The sequence below is a fragment of the Sciurus carolinensis genome, unplaced genomic scaffold, assembly GCF_902686445.1.
Source record: "Sciurus carolinensis unplaced genomic scaffold, mSciCar1.2, whole genome shotgun sequence".
Classification (NCBI taxonomy): Eukaryota; Metazoa; Chordata; class Mammalia; order Rodentia; family Sciuridae; genus Sciurus; species Sciurus carolinensis.
Window position 1 is genome coordinate 161,452 of NW_025920132.1, and position 15,927 is coordinate 177,378.

General features: G+C 34.5%; 1 non-coding gene across 1 annotated transcript; it reads left to right on the plus strand.

Annotated features, from left to right (window-relative positions):
* Nucleotides 1-1,102: 1,102 nt before the first annotated feature.
* Trnav-cac (transfer RNA valine (anticodon CAC)) lies at nt 1,103-1,175 on the plus strand. The gene has a single exon. It is a non-coding gene; the product is annotated as a tRNA-Val (tRNA).
* The last annotated feature ends 14,752 nt before the right edge of the window (nt 1,176-15,927 follow it).

Genomic DNA, 15,927 nt, shown 5'->3' on the forward strand with positions numbered 1-15,927 from the left:
GAACCCCATTTGACAAAAATGGGAACCTATTACCACTCTAACTCTTAGTCTGCTGCTCGGGGCTAGCTTGGGAGGGTTAGGAACTGGAGTAGCATCCTTAGTCACTCAGAACCAACATTATTCCAATCTAAGAGCAGTGATAGATGCGGACATAGAGCGTTTAGAAGATTCAATCTCTCATATAGAACAATCTTTAACTTCCCTAGCTAAGTGGTCTTACAAAATAGAAGAGGTTTGGACTTAATATTTTTACAAGGAGGCTTATGTGTTGCCCTAGGAGAAGAATGTTGTTTTTATATAGATCACTCTGGGATAATCAAGGATAATATGAAAAAGTCAGAGAAGGACTAGTAAACAGAAAGAAAGAATGGGAAGCTAGTCAGAGATGGTTTGAATCCTGGTTCAATTTTTCCCCTTGGTTAACTACTCTGGTGTCCGCTATAGTGGGACCCCTAATATTGTTGCTACTAGCTTTAACTATAGGACCTTGTATAATCAATAAGTTAATTGATTTTGTTAAAGATAGAATAAATATGGTACAGCTAATGGTGCTAAAGGTCAATTATCAGCCCATTAAGCAGCAAGAATTAAAACAATAGAGACCCAAGATTTGCTCTCTAAATGTTCTTGGAGAGGGGGGAATGAAAAGATAGAAAAAGCTTGCACCGTGTAAATATGAGGCTCTTCCCAAACTGCCCTCAACCTCTCATGAAAGCCACAAAGAATTTTATCTCATCTCTTATCTTATCTGTAAATGTCAGATGGTTGACCCAAAAAGCAAACTTAAAGATAATGACAACCCTCCTCTCGGAGGTCAGTGTGACCCAGAACTTAAATTAATATGCTTTCTATACAATTTTATATGTTAACCAATTAAAAAGAACATTGTAAGACTGATTGCCTTTCATTATAAAAACCCTGCTAAACAAGGGCTCGGGGCCTCTTAGCATCACCAGTTACCGAGTGCGTGGAGGACCAGGCTCGAGTTTGCTAATAAATGACTCTTTGTTGCTTGCATTGATCATGGTCTCTGGTGGTCCTTGTGGGGTCTCAAGCCACTGGGCACAACAGAATAAAGAGTTTGAAATAACATGGTGGGGCTGGGGATATAACTCAGTTGGAAGAGTGTTTGCCTCACAAGCACAAGGCCCTGGGTTCAATCCCCAGTACTGCCAAAAATAAATAAATAAATAAATAACATGGTGGTTGAAGAAGTCCTACATGGAGAACAGTGTATGGGTGCATACCTGAAGGAGGTAAAGAAGAGAGGGAATGAGGAGCAAGTCCCTGAGGGCCAATTATGTGGCAGTGGTTCCCCACAAAGCCTTGCAAAATTGGTCAAAGTTAAATTAATGTTTTGTAAAATTCTGATGCCTTTTCCTCAGATTCTTCTAGTTTGGCTTGATCTATGCAAATATCTAAAATTACAATGACAAAAATCTTTTCCAATACTACTTAAATTCATTGTTTATTTTAACCGCTTAGAAAAAATATCATGGAAAGCAATTAGAAATAATAGTGATAAGTAAATACTAAAAAAGTAAACAAAATGTAGAAACATCACAAGGCTGGAACCAAGGCAGCTTTATAAAAACTGATACAAAAAAAGGAAAGGAAAAAAGATAAACCTAAGCACAATATTAACTTTCTTTCAGGCAAGAGGAGAGAGTTCAATTATAAAATGCTCAAAAGTTTCTATCATAAACCTGTAAATATTCTGAAGGAAAAAGGAAAAATGAGACCAACAGAAGCTAGGAAAACAGTCATAATAAAACAGTACATTAAAGGAAAAAAATACTGAAAGGATTTTTACAACCAAATTTAAAAATATAAAATTTTCAGTGAGAACTCACAACAATGATTAAATGGTCCATAATGTCAGGTACTGGACTTGGCATGGGGAAACCAACTCTCCTGTATAATAATCAAAGTATAAATGAGGAACACTGCTGATTAAAAATTAGGCAATGCTTGATAAAATTTTAATTATACACTTTTTACATGCAAGAGTTCTGTTTTTTAGGATTTTGCCTTTGGGCAAGAATACCCTTTAACATACTTTTTTTATGTTAGCTAAAAGAACTGAAAATAAGTTAAATGCCTATAATAATGGAGCAAATAAGTTATGATATAGCTATGATAGTATATTATGTAGGAGAAATGATTCAAGTGAATTTACCATGAAATATGTGTATGTGTGTATGTGTATTATCCTTTTTTAAATGAAACTAATACATGAACATAGTTTACTACAGAAAAACTTTATAACAAGAAAACAGTCAACCAAATGACTGCATCTAACTCATAACTCACTTCCTAAATGCAACCTCTTATCACTCTGTATTAGATTATTCTGGTGGTTAGCTTCTCAATTCAAATAATATGTGCATGCAGCTATATCTTGATTGATCTACTTAAAACATTGTAAGTAACTTCCTATTATGAAAGATGAAGACAGTGTCCCTGCCTAATTATAATATTTTATCATTCTACTTACTAAGTTGACTGGATCCATGGCACTAAACATTTAACTCTCTGAGAGATAGATAGTATCTCTCAATTACTACAATATATGAAATTAAATGCACCTTGTGCTTTTGAACACCTTCTTCCCCTTTTGCTGAACTTTATCTCTACTCTCACATATTCATATAAATACAAGTCTCTCTTGTATTTAAACTATAAATTTATTCTAAACATTTAAAATTAATAAGCAATACACTTTTAAAAATGTATAAATATGCTTCATTTATATTTCAAGCACTGTTCAAATATTTTTCTATTTTTATATCTTTATTCATTCATTTATTTTTATGTGGTGCTGAGGATCAAACCTACTATCTCACATGTACAAGGCAAGCATTCTACCACTGAGCTACAGTCCCAGCCCAAAAGATTTCTATTTCTTTATCAATACTTCATCGACAAAATCCCATAACTACTCAAGAAAAAAAAAATCTAATGTCCAGGTGAAATATATCTTTCTGACACTATTCAAATTCATTTCCCATTTTGGTTTGATGCACATGTAGAACATATTTCTGAATTTCTCTGACCCACTCATACTCCTCAGGAAGTGTGAAATATTTCTCTCCACAAGCATTTTCTTTATCTTCATCACTAATATTATCTAGCTCCTTACTCATTCTATACATTCCATTCCTCTTCCTGGGTGTGTAAGTAAAACAAACATTGCACAGATATGTAGCTGAAATGGTGGATTGTGTGCTAATACACTTTTCAGATCATCCTGGATATTATTCTTTACTGTTACATCAAAATTTCACATATGGCACTTTTTAAATAGTTAGAACATGGACTCATATATATCAATGAACTTTCACTGTTTCTTGAAGATCATGGATTTACTGTTGCACCCTTTTTTTTGTTACTGTAGACTGTGATTCCAGTGAGTTCTACCACTGATCTACCTTCTTAGACTCTATCTACTTTTTTTTTTTGGTACTGGAGCTTGACCCAGGTGTGCTTAACCACTGAACCATATCCCAAATCCCTCCTGCCAGATATTTTTTACCATTATTTTATTTATTTTTTAATGTGATGCTGAGGATTAAACCCAGTCCCTTACATGTGTTAGGCAAGTACTCTTACCACTGAACTACAACCCCTGTGCCAGGGTCCAGCCATAGCAGGAGTCCATGGGTTCCACACTGGTAAATGGGGCATGGGGAGACAGTGTCAGCAATGGATGGAGAATGAAAGACACAGACTCTAGTTCTGGTGCAATCAATCCCATTTTATTCTGGGGAAGGCTGGGTTTATATACATTTTTTTTCAAGCTATAATGGCAGTCTGTGGTTAATATTAAAGAAGTTTCCAAAGCATAGGCAGAAAATATTTTTAACAAGGAACAGAAAAATTATGAGAAAACAGTAACCTTACAGATTATCCTTACCTAATCACAATTGTTTTAAGAATATCTAACTATGTCGATGAACTAATACAATATTTACTTCCTTAATATCTAAACTCTATGTGACCTAAGACTATTCTTACTATTCTCATGGTTATTATTCTCACAGTTAAAACAATAGACAAGTAATCTCATGTGATCATCTCTACTAGGTCCATCTGGTTAATATCTAAATTGCTGAGTTAAGGGTTACAGGAGGGCAGTGGTCCCAATGGTTATTGTGTACCAATGTTTATTATAGGGGTGACATAGTCTTCGTAGGAAGGAAGGAATGTTGTGGAACCTTATTCTCTTACCTCACCACCACACATGAACAAAACCATTGTTAAAATTTAACCAGCCTGTTGGAGACAAAGGCAGATCTACAACTATTTTCTCCAGAGGCTTTCAGGGACTCATTGTATGGTTGCAAAATTAATTTTAATTTTGTTAGTGGTAAAGACCCATTGTTTTTCAGATTGTAGGTAATATTTTCTGGAATTTTTGTTGTATTCCCCTCATTCCCTTAAGCAATCCGTTCAGACTGAAATGAGTAATATATTATCAGAGAAAACACCATGCTTCGGAGCAAAACATCCGGCAATTCCTTTTAGGATGAGCCTTTGCAATCATCCTCCAGAGGATCTTTGTCAAGCACTGGATGGAATTCCAGATGCCCCCGCACCGCTGACCCCAATTTTGTACTTTTAATGGATGTTTTGCCTGTGCTAAACTTGTATCATCACATGCTAGTCATTTAGAAAAAGTGTAATTTGTTGACTGAAGAACATTTTCCAAATTTTGACACATCTCTCCACAATTATCAAAATAACCACATTGGTTAACCATCCTACTGAACTCACCAGAAAGTTTTTTCACTACAGAAAAGTTGTCAAGGTGACAGCAATAGATATGAGTTTTTAAAATTCAAATTTTCACTTATAAGATCAAATTGTCTCTTTGGTTACAAAATCTGTCAGTCATAGTGAAAAACTTTTTTTCTGAAGTACAGGCTCACTTGTTCTGTTTTAAGAAAATATGTTCTAAACACTTAAGTTACAGTAACCAGTTCTTATGACAGCATTTAAAACTGACTTTTTTTAGTTGTACTTTGGTACACACAACTGCTTTATGTGTATAATCCACTTGTTAACATACAGTATTGAAAAAATGTACTCAAGAAGCAACATGCAATAACATTATTCTTAGGACTATGTGGAAATTTTCAATTAAAGATTGTCAGGTTTAGTTTAGTTTGTAGTTTAGGGTTCCACCCAGGGGTGCTCTACTACTGAACCATAGCTCTGCCCCTTTATTATTATTTTGAAACAAGGTCTTTCTAAATTTGCATATCTGGTCTCGAACTTATGATCCTCTGGCCTCTGCCTCCTGAGAAGCTGGGATTACAAGTGTGCACTTTGTGTTGTTTTGTTCTATGAACAGTAAATAATTTGCTGACTAGAGTTTAGTACCATTGCCTTAATTTATAACAGTTTTACACACCACTGCTTTCCACCATCAGTGAAATACATCGATAGAATCAAAAAGGCAAATAATAATTGAGATCCCCTAAAAGGGTCTCAAAGACCCTCTGGAGGTTCATCATGAGAACCAAAGTCACAGAGCTAACCCATGTCATAAAATACAATAAGATATTTCAATTTGGGGCTGGGGTTGTGGTTCAGTAGTATTGTACTTGCCTAGCATGCATGAGGCCCTAGGTCTGATCTCAACACCACATAATATAATATATATATGTATATATATATATATATATATATATATATAACATAATATATATAATATATAAGAAAATATAATATATATTATATATATATGAAAAAGATTTGAATTTAAATGGAGAAATACTCATGTACAATTTGACTTAAATCTAAATCTAATCATTTTTATATGAAAAATCTAGATCCATTCCATCTTTATGCAATACAGTCTGGGATACACACTCATCAACTAATTTGAAGTACTGTTGACTAAAACCAAAGAAAAGAGTAAATGTACACTTATAATGTTACATCAAAACAATTTTTGTTAAGTTTAATTTTAATTTCAATAGTTTATTAATATAGTTTCAACAGGTGACAAATTGACATCACTTTCCATCTACTAATTTCAAAAAATATTTTAAAATAATATTTTAGGATATATACAATGCTTTAAAGATAACTTTTGTATAAAAAAAACTTCAATTTGACAAATGAAAAATAGCTACCATTCATTCTTTATTTTTTCTTGTGTGTGTGTGTGTGTGTGTGTGTGTGTGTGTGGTTCTGGGAATTAAACCCAGGGTCTTGTGCATGCAAAACAAACATTCTAACAACTTAACTGTATCCCTAGCTCCATTCATTCATTTTATCAATACAAACCAAGAAACAATATTTTCTAAAAAAGTTTAATGGGAAGTTCTTAAAACCATATTGCACATTGTTTTCAGAATGTTTATGCAATCAAATTAAAAACTGATACTCTAGGAACTGAGGATATGACTTAGTGGTAGAGCATTTACTCATCCAGCATGCCTGAGGCCCTTGGTTAGATCTCTAGCACCACAAACACAAATAAATAAAACTAATACTGTAAATGATATGTAATACCAAATTAATATTTCTCACTCAAAAGAAAACTAGAAACATTTAATAGAACAACAATGTACAAAAGTGAAATTTTAACTAAAATTCCCAAACAGGATCCATGTTTTCTCTATGGCTAAAAGTAGGTCATCTATAATTGTAATAGCCTATGAACATTCCCTAAGAATCTAGCCAGCAATGCAATACACACAAAAAGAATTGTAAACAAAATCAAATTAAATGATGGAGTAGGCAGTATTTTAATAAGGTTCAGAACTACATCCACAATCACCCCTAAAACTTATTTCTTTCCTCAAGGATTTGTAAGGTGTGATTTTTTTCCTCCAAACCCTCTCCACCACATGTGATGGCCACTCTGGCCACATGGGCTTACTTGCCCTATGAACTCTGACTTACAGTCCTTGATCTATTTACATTACACCCAATAAGCTATTTTTCTGAATAAAATTTACTGTAGCTGAATATTAACAGACTAGAAATCAGTAATTTTCACATGATCAAGTATTCACAGATTGCTTCCTGGGCACAAACTAAAGCCAGAATCCTTTGCCTCAATTTTTGAAATTCCTTCAAAGACATTAAATAATGTCAGGTCTTAATATTTTAGACTTTAGAGCCTCTTTTATACTTAGGTACACATATTTCACACACATTTATATATCAAGCACATTTTGAAATTTTATGTGATATGTTCCTTTTCTACTCAATGACATACTAATAATTGAATAATAAAATGCTTTTGCTTTAATACAGCAAGATATTTTGTTATATTTTGAATCATAATGTTAGAAAACTTTTTCTCAATTCTACAATGCTCAGCCATGAGTTTACTAATTATGTGGCCCAAATTCCATGCAAAAACTCTTTCAATAGGCAAAAATATCTGAGAATAATGTGTCTCTGGATCCCAGAAATGTATGTCTACAAAATAATGTCTATGAGCAATATTAGTTCAAATGAATACCTGGAGGGAAAAAAAATACATTATATAATCAATATTATGACAGAAAAAATATTTTTAGCCCAACTAAAATATCAAGTGAATTTCACAATTAAAAGATTTTTATTGGTGAAATACCACATTAGAATATAACTTCCTCTGACCTTATAAAATAGTCATTTGAATCAGCAAAAGATGCTGAAGAATAGAAATAAAATATGCTTATGCTCTGGTTTCCTTAACTGTGTTCCACACCAGGTTGTAAACATCAGATGCTTCAGTAAGTTGATTAAGGAACATATGGACTTATTTATGGTTAACACCAAACAACTCTAATAATATAATACAGAATTTACTCTGAAAGTCTTTGAGAAACCATTGTCTCTCTTACCCTAATACAGGTAATAAAAACTGAGGGCAGGGGAATATCTCTGGAAATGGCAACTTGCCCTGACACTTTTTTGCTTTCCCTTTATAACCAACCCCAACCAATTTGCCTTTTTTAAGTGAAAATGTTGCTGGGGAAAAGGTAGCAGGCAGCTGGTTGTTAACACTATATTGAGTTCTAAGGGTGCCCTTACTGACAGAGCTGGTGGCAGGTATTATCTACCATGGAGAGGAACTAGTAGAGGACAGGAAACTGGTGGATCTCAGAAAGAGTGCAGACCTACAGATTGAAAAAGGAGTCTACATGAGTATGAACCTAATATGCAGGGAAGGAGCAGTCAATGGGTGGACACTACCAAATTCCTAGTGCTAGAAAGCAAAGCAGTGGATGGGAGGGATGTGCCTCACATTAAAAAGTACAGAAGGACACATGTATAAAAAACTGGTCTAGCAGAATCCATTTGTTGATTGTGATATCAATTTACATATGTGTGTATTTACAAAAATGCAAAGAACTAATAAATTGCATTTTTCTGAAACAAAAAGGTTTGAGTTCACATTCTTTAAGGAGTTAATTATTTTATGGGGAGCACTCAGTCTTTTTGAACTTAGCAATACTTTATGTGTGATTTGAACAGACCTCAGGAAAAAAGGATATTCAAGCTCAGCTCTAATATCTTTAAGGCAATGGGAGAACACAAACAAATATTTTTTTCTTATAGTTATCAAAGTCTTTAAGTTGGACATCCAGGCCATCATTCATAATATGCTTTAAATTCTAGAGATATTAAATAACAATTATGATGAATGATTTATAATTATGCAAAAATCAATGAAGAAACCATATATAATAACTACCATTCAACACAATTTATAGCATTTAAATATTTAAAGTGATAAATAATACTCCAATCTTATCAACTAATTTCAAAAATAGATTTTTATACTCAAGTCTTTTCTCACAGACAAATTATTCTTGAGAGCCATATATCTAAATTTCCCACACTCAAGTACTCTTCTAATTTAAGTATGATAAGGAGACTACAGGGCACTTACTGGCAATATTTCTTTCAATCCACAATGCATAAATTTATTTCTGATACAAAGCCTGATGTCCAAATCATCAGGAGATGTAATAAGGGCATTTATGAGCTGCATACAAGATACATACAACAGACATACAGTGAGAGTCAGACTTGGTTTCTAATATTTGAGAAAAAGCAACAAAATGGAAAGATCGTGGTTTTGTTACAAGTATATCAAATATTTTCTCTCACAGAAAAGCCTATTCATATGATAATTTGTACATAAAATATTTTAATCAATTATATATATTTAAAGGAAATAGAGGGTTGAAGCTCAGTGGTACAGCACTTGCCTAGCATGTGTGAGGCACTGGGTTCAATTCTAAGTACCACATATAAATAAATTAATTAAATAAAGGTCCACAAAAAATAAAAAAATTTTAAAACAAATAGAGTTTTAGTAGTTTTTCTTTCTCACTTATTTGAAATTTTGAGGAAAAAGAAAGATGGAGAGATATTAATCACTGGTATCTCTCTACAAAAAAAAATTTACTAATAATCAAAAGGTAAGATCTTGTCCAACACCATTCCATACACATCCAACAGAACATGGACACATTCTAGCTGAAAACTACAAATATGTTATTAGTGGATGGATAGCATCTAAACTAGAACAAAGAAAATTAATTTTCCTTTCATCAATAGAAACACAAATTCTCAAAGATCACAAGGTCAACAGGTTACTGATTTTGGTTAACATGGTCATTATAACCAAAAACTATCTAACAAGCATTATGTAATTCATTTCTCAAGATTTATCAAGCAATGGTTTTTACATTTTGGCAAAAATTCAACATTACTGTGTTTTTATCAACAGAAAATAAATTATACAGCTCATTAAACCCTTAAATGTACAGCTTAAATGATAATAAAAATATTAGAAAAATTTTAGTTTAGGTTTAATACCCAGCTTTCAACATCTCTATTTTTTATGAGTAGCTGAATTATCTTTTATTATCAAAATTTCATATAATAGAGGCAAGAGATTCTCTCTAGAAAAGGAAAGCATCTACTGTTGTTGTTGATAATGTTATTTTTCTATATCTACATTTTACTCAAAGTCTAACAAGAACTACTGGACTACCAATCAATATATTTAACCTTATGCTCTTCCCTAAGCTCTTTTCCTCATCCTTTAAGGCATGGTTTGTATAAATTTAAAATGGTGTTTTTGGATTAAAATACCAAGGGGACTGGAAAGATAGCTCAGTCGGTAGAGTGCTTGCCTTGCAAGCACAAGGCCCTGGGTTTGATCCCCAGCACTGCAAAATAATAATAATAATAATAATAATAATAATAATAATAATAATGATACAAAATACCAACAGACATCTCAGTTCCTGCTGGTTGAAATCTACAGTGATTGTTGTATTTGATATCCAAGCACCAAAATCTGACCAGCAGGTCTCTACTGTCAAACCTAAAGACTGTTCATGTGGGAAATGCACAAGACACAGAAGAAAAAAAAAACATATATTAAAAAATATAAACCGTATACTTTCTGGCACATATTCACTCAGCAATCACCAGTTCATGTCAATAAGTCATGTTTAAAATGTTTTCTTTCTACTCCCTTGCCAGTCATTACTCAGCATCCAAAATGTTCTTTATCAGTAAACACTATGTAATTTTTGAAGATCTCAAGGGGGGAGTGTGTGTGTGTGTGTGTGTGTGTGTGTGTGTGTGTTGTATATACATTTACAAACACATGTCTCTCCATTCAGAGAAGCAAGATCAGTCTCAGTCACCAAAGTTGTAGAAAAATGTAAATTAGGTAGCACAGAGAAAGAAGCAAAAAGAAGCAACATTAACTTTAGTAGAAAATATCACCTATACTGAAAGAAGAAATAAGTAAAATTTAGAAGGAAAGAAAGGGCAATTCAAATTATTTCTAGGGAATATTAAAAAAGAAAATTTCTCAGAGAAAGAAAAGTGGGAAACTAAGCTGAAATAATGTATTTAAATCTATAAAATGTTTTCCCAGTTCTAATGCCTATTTACCATTAACATGGCCTACAACTATTCTTTGATTTATATCATGCAAACAAATGTTTATGAATATATACACAGATGATCCAAAACATACTGATTTTTGTTACAGATTAAAAACCTTATAATCAAGGTAAAGATAAAAGAGTTACTTCTGGATACACAGACCTGTGATCTCACATATATTGAGATATATGAACTTGAGTTGTCACATGATTTCACACCAATTCAGTATAGCAGCAGATATCAATTTAGAATCTATGCCATATAAATTCCCAGAGATACCAAAAAGGGTTCTGAATCTGCAAAAGGAAGTAGGACAAACTGTACAACTGCAGATGCACAGCAATCATGGTAAAATATATTATGCACTACCAGAGGTATGTCTGGCATACAATGGGAAGCAAAGGTACTAAAGAATGAAAACTATTTTAAAAAGTACTAAATCAATGATTAATAGGAATGTGCATGATGAAGGAATGGACAAAGTATTTCAAGCAGAGGAATAAATATGTTCAAAGATGAACAATTTTGTTGAATTTAATAAAAGTAATTTGAATTTCAGGAATCCTTTGAGCAGGGAGATCTGATGAAGGAATCAAGAGAGATGATGCTGCACAGGAAGACAGTGAAAAGATCAGACGTGTCTTTTGTGTACCAAATCACAAAATTCAGATTCAAGTGGAAATAGTGAACATCACAAGGATATTATAAAAAGCAGAGACAATAATAGACAATAGAGTCAGATTAAGAAGTTGTTATAGAAGTAACTGCTGAACAATGTGAGAAGAGCTTCAATAACATTTGAAATGAAATAAGAAAACTTGAAGTAGAAGAACAGAGGTTACAAGAGGCCTCCCACCTTTGTTGTTCAAATACAGAAAAAAATGTACTAAAACAGAGATACACAATTCAAGGAAGCCAACAGGTTTTACAGGAGAATAGGATAAATCCTGCTTTTAAAACTGAAACTTGGCCTGGGGAGATAGCTCAGTCGGTAGAGTGCTTGTCTTGCAAGCACAAGGCCATGGGTTCAATCCCCAGCACTGCAAAAAGTAGATAAATAAATAAATAAAAATAAAAGTAAAATTGGAACTGAGATATACATTGGGAATCAGGCATTTTTTAAAAAGAAGTTTGTCAACTGAGTATATTATAGAAATATTAATAGAAATTCAAGAAATAGTAAGGGCTAGGAATATAGTTTAGTTCATAGAGTGCTTCCTTCTTAAGCACAAGACCCTGGGTTCAGTCCCCAGCACCACAAAAAAAAGTGAATAAGTTATTCATCATAAAGACACAATCACCATGCTTATAGAATATGGCTCTATTAACTTGTACTATGCTACAGAAATGATTTCAATGATATGACAAAAGTCACCTCCTTCCAGAGTTAGACACAGTTTACTCTCTAGTGCTTTATTCAATACTATGACTTTAAATCTTTGGTTTCTGACCTTTACTGGACAAACAAGCTAAGACACAAAGTTCAAGGAACATAAACACATTAAATGCTTAAACCCAACCATAAGCCAATCCAGGTTGCTCCAAGGACACCAGATCAGATGCTTTCTACATGGTTAGGCTAAGGAATTTAAAAAGTAGTCTCAAGAACAGAAAAAGCAAGTTGTCAGTGGTCATGGTGGCACACACCTGTAATCCCAGTGGTTCAGGAGGCTGAGGCAAGAGGAAATGGAGTTCAAAGCCAGTCTCAGCAAAAGTGAGGCACTAAGCAACTCAGTGAGACCCTGTCTCTTAATAAAACACAAAATAGAACTGGGGATGTGACTCAGTGGTCAAGTGCCCCTGAGTTCACTTGCTAGTACTCCACCCCCCAAAAAAGCAACTTGTCTTTAGAAAGTTTATTCTTGACTCAACATGTTCATCCTGAATGCAGGTAGATGATTTTACAAGTTAAATGATGGCTACTGGGCCTTGCATATTTCTGCATGTATTTCAGAAGAGGCATTGATGGGTTTTGTTCTAATTTTATGTATAGCAATCAACCTCATATGATAGAGACAGCATTCTTCCTCCATAGCAAAGGGCAGACAAGCTCCTGGTCCAATATAATAAAGATCATGTCACTCTTTGGCAAATGTTCAGCATGCTTACTGCTCATTCTAAAATATTCTGTAAGCTCAAACTTTCTCTCGTAGAGCACAACTCACCATCTCCCATGAGAAAGCTCTGACTATTTAACCATCACTTTGTAAACTGTGTTAATAAACACACCATTCTCTAAACTGTACCAAGCATTGTGTCAGAATAGCAGAAGACAGTTTCCATACCTACCATGCATAGTATCTTTCTGCATTTCCACATGTCTGCCACATTTCAACCCTTGTAACTCAATCATTCTAAGAAATGGGTGAGTGTCCCAGGACAAAGACCAAAATGTCTTCAAAAAATAAAAGACTAAAGTCAATTATTTCCTTAACTAAGAACCATAGATATTATCAGCCAGCTCAAAGGCTTTGCTGATAGCCTTGTCTCCTATAGTGTTTTCACTAATGATGGTTTCAATTGAGGGATTCCAGCAACTAATAAACAACATTTTCCTTCCAAGAATGTCATGTATGCCTTCAAGAGAGAGTAACTTTTATAAAAGACAGGCATTAACTTGTCTCTCTCTTCAAAAACAACCATAACTGACACATTCAAATATTTTTTAAAATATAATTTTAGTTGTTTATGGATCTTTAATTTATTTATATGTGGTGCTAAGGGTTTGGGATATGGCTCAGTTTGTAGAGTGCTTGCCTGTCAAGCACAAATACCACAAAAAAAATCTGTGTTGTAGCTCAGTGGTAGAGCACTTGTCTAGCATGTGCAATTCCCTGTGTCTGATCCCCAGTACCACAAACATATGTGGTTCTGAGAATTGAATCCAGTGTCTCACACATGTCAGGCAAATGTTCTACCAGTGATCCAGAACCCCAGTATGACACTTTCGAGTATTTAGGGAAACATTACCAGTATTCCATAAGGCCCTCAAACAACTTTGAAAATGACTTCAAAGTCAAGTTACTTTAGTTTACTATGAGAAATTTTGAGAAGAGGATGCTGATCCACTTTGTTCCTCCTCATGCAGTTATTGCTGCAATGGGAGTTTGATAATTTAAAAAGTTGCTATTAAATTTGTTCTGGGATAATCAATGATACCTCGTCAGCCCTAAAAGCACTAAGGGCAGCTTCAAGTCACTGGCCAGGGTTGCTATGGAGAAAAAAATGTCCTGGACTTCCTCCTTACCAAACCCGGGAAGACTGTGAGATCATTAACATATCCATCTGTATATAAATTAATACACTAGCCAAATGGAAGATTGATTGAAAAATTGTAGGAGAAAGTAAAATTGGTGGGCTACATTTGATTCTGATGGTGTACTGGTTTTTGGGATTTGTTTTGCTGATGGAATTTGGAACTTGAAAAGCATGGCTGAGATTGCTACTTCAGGTTGGCCTCATCCTGCTGCTTGGAATCCTGCTCATCAGAAATTTTATTATACATTCTGTGAGGCAACTTAAACAGATTTCATTAGAGCCTGCATCAGTCAGATCATAGTTATTTACTGTCCCTGTCCCTAAATCAGGGTTTATCTCCTTCAACACCCTACTGCAACTGGTCTTCCTAACATCACACTATGAGCTTCATGCTCTGGAAATGGGGGGTGCTGTAAAGCTAATTCAAGAGTATTTATTTTTGACCTAGGAGTTTATGACTACTGACAACACCCACTAAACATGTCAGTTTAAAGTGGTGGAAAACCTGGAACCCTTCAAGCTCTTGATACTCCCAGCCATAATTCCAATGGGACTGGATCATGTAGACACTTTAGGTGGGAGAAAAAAGATATCGCATGCTGTTACTTAAGACTTCTAGACACACACACAGAAGAAAAATGAAATGTCCATCCAAAAAACTAAGATTCACATACTTATTCCTTTCCTGACATAAATATACTACAATTCAATCAACTCTATGAATAAGAGCAAGGGTTTCAATAAACTCTTTGGGATCAATATAATGCTTTTGATACCCTACCAAAGTATGACTCTCACAAGAGAATATGGAAGGCACACATAAAAAGAGGAGAAGAGAAAGTAAGAAGAGAAAATTAAAGTGTGGCAAAAACCAGAGATTGACTACTCTACACTTACTCCAACCCTCTTCTAAGTAAGATCAGATGAACCAGAGAGGACAATCACATACATGAAAACTGGATCCTGTGACAGTTTTATTCTCCTAGGACATCTGAGGAAGAAGGTATCTTTGTTCCTGGAATCTCAAGTGCTAGCCATAGTACTGTTTGGAGTCATGTTTTCATTAGAACACTGTGATGTGGTATGGCAATCTTCTTCTGTTCAGTACACTTATGATTACATATTATCCACACATGTTTCAAGGGCATTGCAAAAATTCTGTAGGGCACTCAATACCATATTCTACTTATAAATGACCTATAATTGTTTAGGTTGCTAGCAGTTGAAAAAAAGCTATTGTTAGGGTCCCGTTCCGACTAATCCCCAGAGTCCCAAAGTGAACACACAGTAATGCAAATCACACAATGAGGTTTTATTAAAGCAAGCTCAAGCCTGTACCACAATCAGCCCCTCAGACTGATACTATGACTGCAGGGGGGAAGCAGCCCCGAGTGGTGAGAAAGCACTCTATTTAAGAGCTTTTTCAGCATTCATACACCAGGACCTGTACATTATTGGTTAAAATTCAGATAGCTAAATATTGGTCCTCTTTTGGTTTGGTACCTCCACTTTATTTGAATCTTATTGGGTCCTGCCAAAACTGAATGGTACTGGAGGGAGCAGGGAGGAGGGAGGGAGTGAATTATGAGGGAGAGGGGTCAGGGCTAGGTTCCCCTGTCCTTGATAGATGGGGTCTCTGGACAGCTGCACATTCCTCAGATAGATATCTCTGAACAGCCTTGATAAACCTGGGGCCCAGCACATCCCATTTCACCTGTATTGGTCCTCAAAGGTGCCGCG